We start from the raw sequence: 10,517 nt of genomic DNA, 5'->3' as shown, positions 1-10,517 counted from the left end.
CCGAGATTTTGAGACTTAATTAATGGATCTCCAGTAGGCTTTTTTGATTCCTCTATAGGTTTATGTTAGAGGGATTCCAATTCCCATTTTCTCTTCATAATAATGGCAAAATCCTTGGGCAGGGCTTTGAATAGAGCTTGACGGGATGGTCTCCTTAGAGATATTAAGATAACCATTGCTATTGAGGTTGTTACTCATCAACAATTTGTTGATGATATCCTTCAAAACCTGCTTTTCCCATAATCAAAAACAATTTGTTGATGACATAATGCTCTTTGGGCATGATGATAGGAGGGAAGCTATTAAATTCAAAAAGAGTCTCAAATTATATGTCAAATCCTTTGGATAATAGGTTAATCAACTAAAATCAAAAGTCTTTTTTTTTAATGTTAAGCCATTGGTTGAGTAAGATATTTAAGTGCTTGTGATCTTTAAGGGAGGGGTAATTCCTTGCTTGTATTTAGGACTGCCCTTAGAGAAGGGACTAAGATCTACTGAAGTCTAAGATCCAATTGGAGAAAGTATGGATAAAAAAATTGAGTCTTAGAAAACTAAATGGCTCTCTTGGGTAGGAAGAGTTACTATGTTAAAAGTTGTTCTTTCAACTCTTCCTATTTATCTTATGTCCTATATATCTCTCTCAATTGGAGAAAATATAAAGATAGTGAAGAAAATGAGATCATTAGATATTAGCAAAGAAACATCAAGAAAAAGAAAATGGCTTTGATAGCCTATTATAAGATATGTAGACCAAAGAATTTGGGAGGAGTTGGTTTGAGAAATCAAATATGGAAAAACAAAGCTCTAGGAACTAAATTAGTTTGGAAAATTACAAGGAATCAAATTTGAAGTGGGTCATAATACTTCAAGGAAAATATTTGAATGACATGATCCTAGAAGGCATATTTAGGTCTCATAACCCTCAGAAGGTTCAAGTGTTTGGAAATGTTTATTGAATTGTAGAAATAAAAAAAAAAACCAGATTTCATGGAATGTCAAAGATGACAAGGCTCTTTTTTGGTCAGACTCCCAGGGAGGATATCTTGGTTTGGACAAAATGATGGATGATGATAAATTAAAGTTAATTAGTGAAAGAAGTTAGGGTATGCATGTCAAGCATTACATTGAATTGTTGGAAGGAAATCCTTCTTTAGGATGGAAATGAAAAAAATTTGAAAACCTTGCAGTGAGGAGAGAAGTTCAATAAGGGAAAATTAAAGGATATTTTGCAAAAGAGCTCCATTTCATTTAGTGCTAGATCAGATTTAGTGAGTTGGATTGGGGATAATTTAGGCACCTACAACTCCAAAGATGGTTATGGAACAATAATTGAAAAATATTTTTTTTAGAAAATTGAGATTCCAATCAAACTATGCTGTGACAAACTATGTCTTCCTAAAACATGTTTCTTTGCTTGGGCAACCCTCTAGGGTAGAATACTAACAACTGAATGGTTTATAAAATTAGGCTTCACTGGCCCTTCAATTTGTGTCTTATGTGAGAATAATAAAGAGTTTATTGACCATATTTTATTGTCTTTCCCTTTAGCAAATAGATGTTGGCAATGGTTGTTAGTCCCTATCGGTGACTGAGAGGGGGACTGAATCAGTCACCTACCCGTTTTACATAATTAAAACCCTTTTACTCAAGTTTGCACTAACTTAACATTTATCAACACAAACAGTTATTGCAGGAAAAGATACACAATAACACCAAAAATTATCTCGTGGAAACCCAAATGGGAGAAAACCATGGTGTGAATTGATGCTCACAAAATTTGTACTCTTCTGGAGCACACCCTATAAGGAGCCATCCCTATTAGGAGATTTACAAAGACATTGTTAAGTGCAACCCGGTTAAAGGATTTGAATCTAGGCCTTTTAAAGCCTTTACCCCATTAAAGGTAGCCTGATTAAAGGACTTAAATCGTCAATCAAGATGACACCCGATTAAGGGATTTAAACAACAAGACCTATTAGAGTCCACCCTATTAAGGGATTTTGAGTTGCAATGGTTAGAAAGCAACAAGAAATTGATCTGTTGGAAAAGCTACTGATAGCTTGATTAGATCACAATGAATCTCATACTCTGTCTACACCGGTTGTGTCTTATCTGCCCTACACTGGTTCTCTGCTCATACCCTCGACTCTACACTCTGTCGATCTACTTCACATACACTTTGCTGTGCTAAATCACTTAGCACTTCCTCACTCTTCACTCTCCATGTTGGATCACCTCTCACGAGATTTGCACTTTGCAAAAAATAATTCGATCCAAAATGTTTTGCATGAACTCAAAACACTTTATACTTCCTCTGTCGTCACCTTCGGATGTTCCTTAATCAATGCAATCACAAATCTTGGTATATTTCAAATTCAAATCTTCCCACTCTTTCTTTGTGTGCCCTGCAACAATTTCACCAACTGTTCATCCAAATTTGCCACCGCATCACCCAAAAATAGCAACTTTTGGGTCGACTTTAGTCTTTAAATGCAAACCAGAAAATATGCAAAAATCATGGCTTAACTACATGATGACTAAGGTTGACTTCACTAACCTTTAATTTGTCATTATCACAAACTAACCAACTCACCTTTTGCCATCGCAACTTTGTTACCGATCACCGCTCCTAGATTTAGAGTGACTACCTATCTTCCTTCTGCTTCACCGGCCTATTGGTATACCACTGCGCTCTTCACTACCAGTTTGCAGTGAAGAAGTTGAGGAAATACAACTTCAGAGATCCCAAGAACACCTGCATGCAAATACCTGTCACAAGGGAAGAATGGAGGCACATAAAGCAAAAAAACATAAATGCTCTGAAGAAGAAAATTATCATTCAAAAAGGGAACCAATTAATGAAAAAGTACAATACAATCCTTATAAAAGGATAATAGTAACCCTAAATATGTGCAACCATAAAGAAACCCTAAAGGGATAAAGTGTATTTATTAATTAGAATAATTATTAAATACCTACAATATTATTAAATGCCTAGGTTTAGCTTAAGCATATACTATAATAGACTAATAATTAAATAAATAATTATTAGCTAATACAAGATAACTCTAACACCCCCCTTAAGATGAACTTAGGGAGTAGCTAAAAAACTAAATGCATGAAGCAAAAAATGCAACTACATGATGAAGGCAAAAATTTGGGTCCGAGCAACAAGGTCTGATGAGGTACCCAATCACAACCAAATCTCTATGAAATGGAGAAATAGAGAAAACCATGTGAGAAAAAAACTCTACTCCAAAAAGAGATGGAAAAAGTAAGTGAAGGACTGAAAAAGCCTCCAAACAAGAATGTTCCAAAAAGATAGGAACAAGACAAGATCAGAAGAATCACTGAAGCATGAAGAACCTACAAACATTGTTGAAGAATAACTGCTGATCTGAAGAACCTCCACTGAAATAGAACATGACCAGGTAGAGAAGACTGTAATATGTATGAGTGCCCTCAAATGACACTACTTGAATCAGAAGGAAAATAAAGGCAAACAGCTGAACTTGAAGATACAGATGGCATGAGAAACCAAAGCCTGAAGAGATGATCAATCAAACCACAGAAGCATTAGAACCAACAAGACAAACCTCCCCATAATACTGAAAAGGGAGAGGGACATGAACACTGAAAAGAATGGCCAATAAGAACTGCATGACGACGAACCATGAACATCGAGGGTGTAGAGAAAGTACATGGTGTCGTGGAAGGAACACTCACTCGACACACATCATGAGGCGAATGTCGTGGAAGGAACACTCACTGGACAACAGTAGATGGCAAACAAGGCAAACATCAACCCCCCATGGCACTTTATAAGTAGTGCATGTACAATAAGGCACAAGATGTGCAAGATCCCAAGTAAATAAAGCATGATGGCACTTTATCTCAGTGCGTTTGCATAAATACAATGCTACAATGATAAGAAGACTGGAAACAGAAAGAACAACAAAAACCCAGACATCCTACTTAGAGAAGAGATCCCAGGACCTGAAACAACCAAGATATCTATCAGAGTGTTGAAAAGCAAAAAACTGAATAAAATATTCCTGAAGCAGAATCTAGAAAGAAAACCCATATGGATGGAAAGTACACAAAACAAGCTTTTGAACTATATAAAGACTTCGAAAAATGGAGTTTGGATGCTCAAGTTATGTCTCCTGGAGTGCAAAAAGGAACTTCTGGCTTTGACAACAAAAAACACCATCAAAAAAGAAAAATCAGAAGATCAAATTGTTGGCATTATGTGAACCGACATGAGCATTATGTGAACCGCCATGAGCCTTGTGTAAACTAGCATGAAGACATAATGATATTGTATGTTGTCATTGATGTCAATATGAGACATAGTGTGAACCGGCACATGAGATAAGTGAAGAAAGAGGTACCAACATATGTGTGAACCAGTATATGCCAAAGTGAAGCGACAAATTTCTTCAAAGTGAACTGGCATGCAGTTATGGGAACCGGCACATGGAAGCACTGTATGATTACCGGTTGGTAAGGCAGCTTCCACTTCGGGGTTTACGGTTTGAGTATCTCAAGTCTATGTGACTCAATCGGTGCTCTTTGTGTGATGAGTTAACAGTATGATAAAGGACAAATTGTGTTGCCACGTAAGCTCTGTGCACGTGAAGGATCTTGCATAAAGAAGACTATCCCTATCTACCTCGGGAATGTGCGAAGTCTATCAAATGGTGATAATGCATGATGGGTTATCAGCCACCATGAAAACAGTGGATAATGGATGATGGAGAATGTCTTGAGATCGACTCAAGACTGGTGCATTTAATGCAGTATGTTTCAACGGTCAGGATCAAACCGTTTGAATTGCCCAACCTAACAAGTTTAGGGTTTAAGGTTTTTGCTACCAACCTGTATGTTCCCTATAAGGTCGATGTTAAGTTTCTGTCTGAGGTTGCTGGCAAAAGTTGTGAGTGTGTATCCATCGAAAGTGATACAAGATTCTTGCGAAACCATAGGAGAGAAGAGATACCTACAAAGTGTATGTGCAGAAGGAAAAGAGGAGCCTAAACGGATCTGTACTTGTATTAAGTGTTGTTAATAGATCATTGTAATACCTGTTGATCTCTAACCACTTCAACAGTTGTAAAATCCCCTAACAGGGTAGCCTTAACCGACTTGATTCAAAATCCCTTAAATCGGGTGGTCTTAACCGGCTTGCTATAAATCCCTTAACCAGGTAACTCGAAGCTAATGAGTTCTGAGAAGCTAGAAAAGCTTAGGAGATCCTTTCAGCTATTGAGTTCTTAAAATCCTCTAACAAGGTGACCCTACTGGGTTTAACCCATAACCGAGTATCCCTTAACCGGGTGATCCCTAACAGGATCGGTTCCTACCAGAACCTATTGTAATGTTCTTAACCGGACAAGGCTCCTAACAGAGTGGACTTCTAAAGAGTTCAAAAAGCAGCTTGTGGGTATTCATCCCCACCGTGGTTTTTCCCAGCTGGGTTTCCACGTGAAAAATATGTGTGTCATGTGAAATGCTTTTTGATGCTTTGTTTTATCTATTATGCACATGAAAGTTTCTATGTTTTATGCCTGTCTATAAAACATATTGAACTCACTGTTGTGAAGATTTGATGGTAAAGTCTACTAGTTCATGCATGTGAATATTATGATAATGTGGTATTGAGCTAAGAGAAAAGCTTAGTGAGTGACCGGTTCATGACTGATTGAGCTATATTGGATGCTACCGGTTGCACTCTGTCTTACTGGTATCTCTGTTTATCAGTCATTGTAAGTGTTTGCTGTCAAACCAGTTTTGAACTGTATTTGTGTTTGTATTGATTCACCCCCACCCCCTCTCAGTACTGGTTTGGTACTAGTGGTTCATCATTGAGTTATCACAAACCTCTAGATCTAAAGAGAGCTTGAAAAGAGCTTTCCGACGATATAAAGTTTTTGAAAAAAACCTCCATATGACTAAGTTACATATGGCCAAATTAAAAAACCCCTCTTTTAGGGCATAAAAAGGGGAAAAAAATAAAAAAGATTCTTTTTTATTTTTTGACGAAAATTTTCTGATGCATTTGCAGGTACTGTCATACGAATTTTTATGCCTCGTAAAGCATGCCAATGAAAAAATCATGGCCTAAATGCCCTTGTCACTGAAATAGGTCGAATTATATATCAAAATGACTGGAAACACCCTTTGGAAGCCAATGGTGAGGTATTTTTTGGCCCAAATTGCTCTTAAAAAAATTGATGTTTTTTTTGACGAATTTCTCGAAATTCGTGTCAAAAAAGGGGCAAAACCAAAAACAAATTGCAGAACCTAAATTTATCGAAAGTTGACAAATTTTATATGGAAATGGGGGGTTTTGGGGTATTTTGAGCTCAACAGTGAGGTTCGTTTGAGCCCAAAATTATCAAAAACAAAATAGCTACCCCAGATCCAATAAAAAAGCTTGAAACCCTCCAAAAAATCTTCTGAAAAATCAGGAACAAGTAGTAGAAAATGTAGGCTCTGATACCATGAAGAAGTTGAGGAAATACAACTTTAGAGATCCCAAGAACACCTACATGCAAATACCTGTCACAAGAGAAGAATGGAGGCACATAAAGCAAAAAAGCATAAATGCTCTGAAGAAGATAATTATCATTCGGAAAGGGAATCAATTAATGAAAAAGTACAATACAATCTTTATAAAAGGATAATAGCAACCCTAAATATGTGCAACTCTAAAGAAACCCTAAAGGGATAAAGTGTATTTAATAATTAGAATATTTATTAAATACCTTCAATATTATTAAATGCCTAAGTTTAGCTTAAGCATAGAGTATAATAGACTAATGATTAAAGAAATAATTATTAGCTAATACAAGATAACTCTAACATGCAGTACTTCCATCAAGCCTCTTTTCCTTTTTTCCAATGAGGTTCTAGTTTGCATAGAACCTAAAAACTTCTTATCTAAGTCACCTTCTATGGCTACATCATCATCAGAATAGACAACATGAAGATCTAACCTTAACACTGATCTTCTTGAATGATAGACCGGTTGGCTTATTCTGTCTTCCCTTGAACTGATTGAACCTCGATCATCTATCTCTGATACTGCTTCTATGTTGTTTGTAAGCCATCACCTTTTCTACTGAGATACACCATTCCACTGGTCAGTGTTAGTCATCAATGACAAATTTCAGCTAGTATATTGGTTCACTAGATTAACTGGTTTTGTCAATATCAGTAATGCCAACAATCTCCCCCTTTGGCATTTATGGCAACATTTTAGAATCTGTCTTATTAGTTGCTCCTAGATGTACTTTCTTCATTTCTTTATTTATTTCTATACCGGTCATTACTTCTGCTCTAAGTAATGAGTATCTCCCCCTAACACTGGCAATATGTTTCCATCATACCACTCTAACCACTTCTAGTAACGCTCTTCTTCAGCAACCCACTCCTCAACACTACTACACATTCTTCCCACTACTCAACAATACTCATACACTATAATAATCTTCCCCTTTGACAACAATGTCAAAGATGTATTTTAATACACTGACAAGACTGTTCCCCCTAACCGGAGTAGTCCACACTTATCAATCTTGTCTTAGAAATTCTTCATAAATAAAGCATACCATTGATGTAGAGCCCTTCTTTGCTTACTTTAATGCAGGTAGGGTAATCACCCCTAGCTTACCTCTGAGATATTCAAAAGTGTCCTTCGGTAGTGACTTGGTGAAGATATCGGCCACTTGTTCTTTTGTTGGTATATACTCCAATCTTCCTTTCTTGTCTTGAACCTATGATTTGTCTTGGAATGCATCACCAGATTCTTGGATATGTTGATAGCACTGGTGTTGTCTCAGTGAATCACCACTGGTTTAGATACTCTTTCTTGTGTTTCTTCCATAATTTGTTTAATCCAAACCACTTGTGTGCAATTGATAGTTGCAACTACATATTCTACCTCTGTTGTGGATTGAGATATACAATTTTGTTTCTTGCTTGTCCATGACACTAACCTTTCACCAAGAAAGAATGCACCTTCACTAGTGCTCTTTCTGTCATCAATATTACCTGCCCAATCTACATCGGTGAAGACAATTAAGTTGAAGTCTCCCTTATGTGGATATTAGAGACCATACTCATCAGTCCCCTTAAGATATCTGAATATCTTCTTGATTGCCACCATATGTGTCTCCTTTGGCTTTGCAGCAAATCTAGCAACCAAGCCAACTGCTTGAGCTATATCTGGTCTACTATGTACTGCATACTGCAACTTACCGATCATGAATTGGTATAGTGTCTCATTTACTTCATTAGCCTTATCATCTTTGGAGAGCTTGCAACTTGTAACCATCGAAGTTCCAACAGGTTTGCAATCTTCCATTTCAAAGGTCTTCAATATTTCCCTTATGTATTTGGTTTGGCTAATGAAAATACCATTCTTTAGTTGAGATACTTGCAAGCCCATGAAGAATTTTATTTTACCGATCATGGACATTTCAAATTCTTTCTTCATCTCTTCTGCAAAACCTTTGCTCATTTCATCATCTCCTCCAAAGATGATGCCATCTACAAAAATCTCTGCAATCAGATGTTTTCCATCTTCTTCAATTTTTAGGTACAAGTTACTATTGTCATTGGTTCTTATGAATCCTATACTTAGTAGGTATGATTGGAGCCTCTCATACCAGGCTTTTAGTGCTTTCTTTAATCCATAGAGACCTTTCTTTAGTTTACACACCATATCTGTGCCATATTCTGAAGAAAACCCTTTCGGTTGCTCTATGTACACTTCTTATTCTAGAACACCATTCAAGAATGCCGATTTGACATCCATTTGGTAAAATTTGAACTTCTTGTAAGAAGCATAAGAAAGCAAGATTTTGACCCCTTCCAATCTGGCCATCGATGCAAAGGTCTCTCCATAATCCAAACCTTCTTCCTGGGCATACCATTTACAAACTAACCTTGCTTTGTTTCTTACTACTTGACCAGTTTCATCCATTTTGTTTCTAAGCACCCATTTGGTGGCTATCACATTTTTGTTCTTCGATCTAGGCACAAGAGTCCAATTTGCATTTTTCTCAATCTTCTCTAGTTCTTCCTCCATGGCTTTGATCCAGTCTTCATCTTTTAGAGCCTCCTTTGTTGTTTTGGGCTCAATTTTAGAGAGCAGACAAATATTCTCTCTTGGTCTTCTTATAGTCAATACTCCTACATCTTTGTCACCAATGATATTGTCAGCAGAGTGATTGTTTCTGACATACCTTGCTAGTACCAATTCATTTTGTGGTTCTTCTTCTACCGATTGTGCAGGTTCTACTTCACATGCTTCCTCATTTGCTACTACAAGAGGATTCTCTTCAGCAGGTTCAACCAGTACAGTGTACTCGAATCCTTGATAATCCTCTGGCTCACTCTTGCTATCCTATTCATTTTTCTCAAAGAACTCATCTACTCTGACATTGGCACTCTCCATAATCTTACCGGTCCTTTTGTTCAAAAACCAATATGCTTTACTCTTTGTGGAGTAACCTAAGAAGGTTCCTTCATCACTCTTGGGATCGAACTTTCCAGAGTACTCATCCCTCTTGATATAGCACCTACTTCCAAATACTTTGAAATAGCTCACATTGGGTGAGTATCCACAACATAATTCATAGGGACTTTTATTTGTCCCTTTCTTCACATGTATCTGGTTCAAGGTATACACAACAATGCTTACTGCTTCTCTCCAGAAGATATGTGGAATATCCTTCTGTATCATCAGAGTTCTTGCACAATGAATCAGAGTTTTGTTCCTTCTTTCAACAACCCCATTCTGTTGAGGTGATCTGGGTGTAGACATTGGTCTCATAATTCCTTGTTCACTACAGTAAGTTATGAACTCTTGAGAGGTGAACTCTCCTCCTATATCTGATCTCAGACATTTCAGACTCTTACTGGTTGTTTGTTATTGATATTGGTACACAAACAACATTTACACTAACCCTCAAAACATTTACCAAATAAGAGCTTTAAACAAAATTTTATGCATTTAAACTATGCTGATAGACATAACCTCATATCGGTCAAGGGGATTCAATAATGATATTACCATATGTTCTCCCCTTGAGCATCGGTATGCTTAGTTTGAAGAGGAATTGTCATCACCGGTGGATGATGAGTTAGTTTCAGAATGATTCTCTCCTTCTTTTCTTTCTTCCTTCTTAGTCCATGCTTTTTTCATTTCATTCCTCACCTCTTCAACAATTTTCTTTCCTTTCAAGTTATTTAGCCTTTTCTTCTTGCCAAACTAGTTCCTATCTTCAGACTGTTTATAGGATTGGTTCCTGCACTTTCTAGCTAAATGACTGATCTTATGGAAATTGAAACATGCCATACTAGTTGTCTTCCATGGTCCTGCATTGTTTCTCAGACTCATTTTCATCTTGCAATTTGTTGTAGTATGGCCAAAATTACCACAAGTGGAATACGTGGCATTGAACTGATTACTCTTTCTATTAGGGATAACTAGTTTGGATGGTGAT

This window comes from Cryptomeria japonica, chromosome 1, assembly GCF_030272615.1.
Source record: "Cryptomeria japonica chromosome 1, Sugi_1.0, whole genome shotgun sequence".
In the NCBI taxonomy this organism is placed as follows: domain Eukaryota; kingdom Viridiplantae; phylum Streptophyta; class Pinopsida; order Cupressales; family Cupressaceae; genus Cryptomeria; species Cryptomeria japonica.
Note: the sequence above shows the minus strand (reverse complement) of the source record.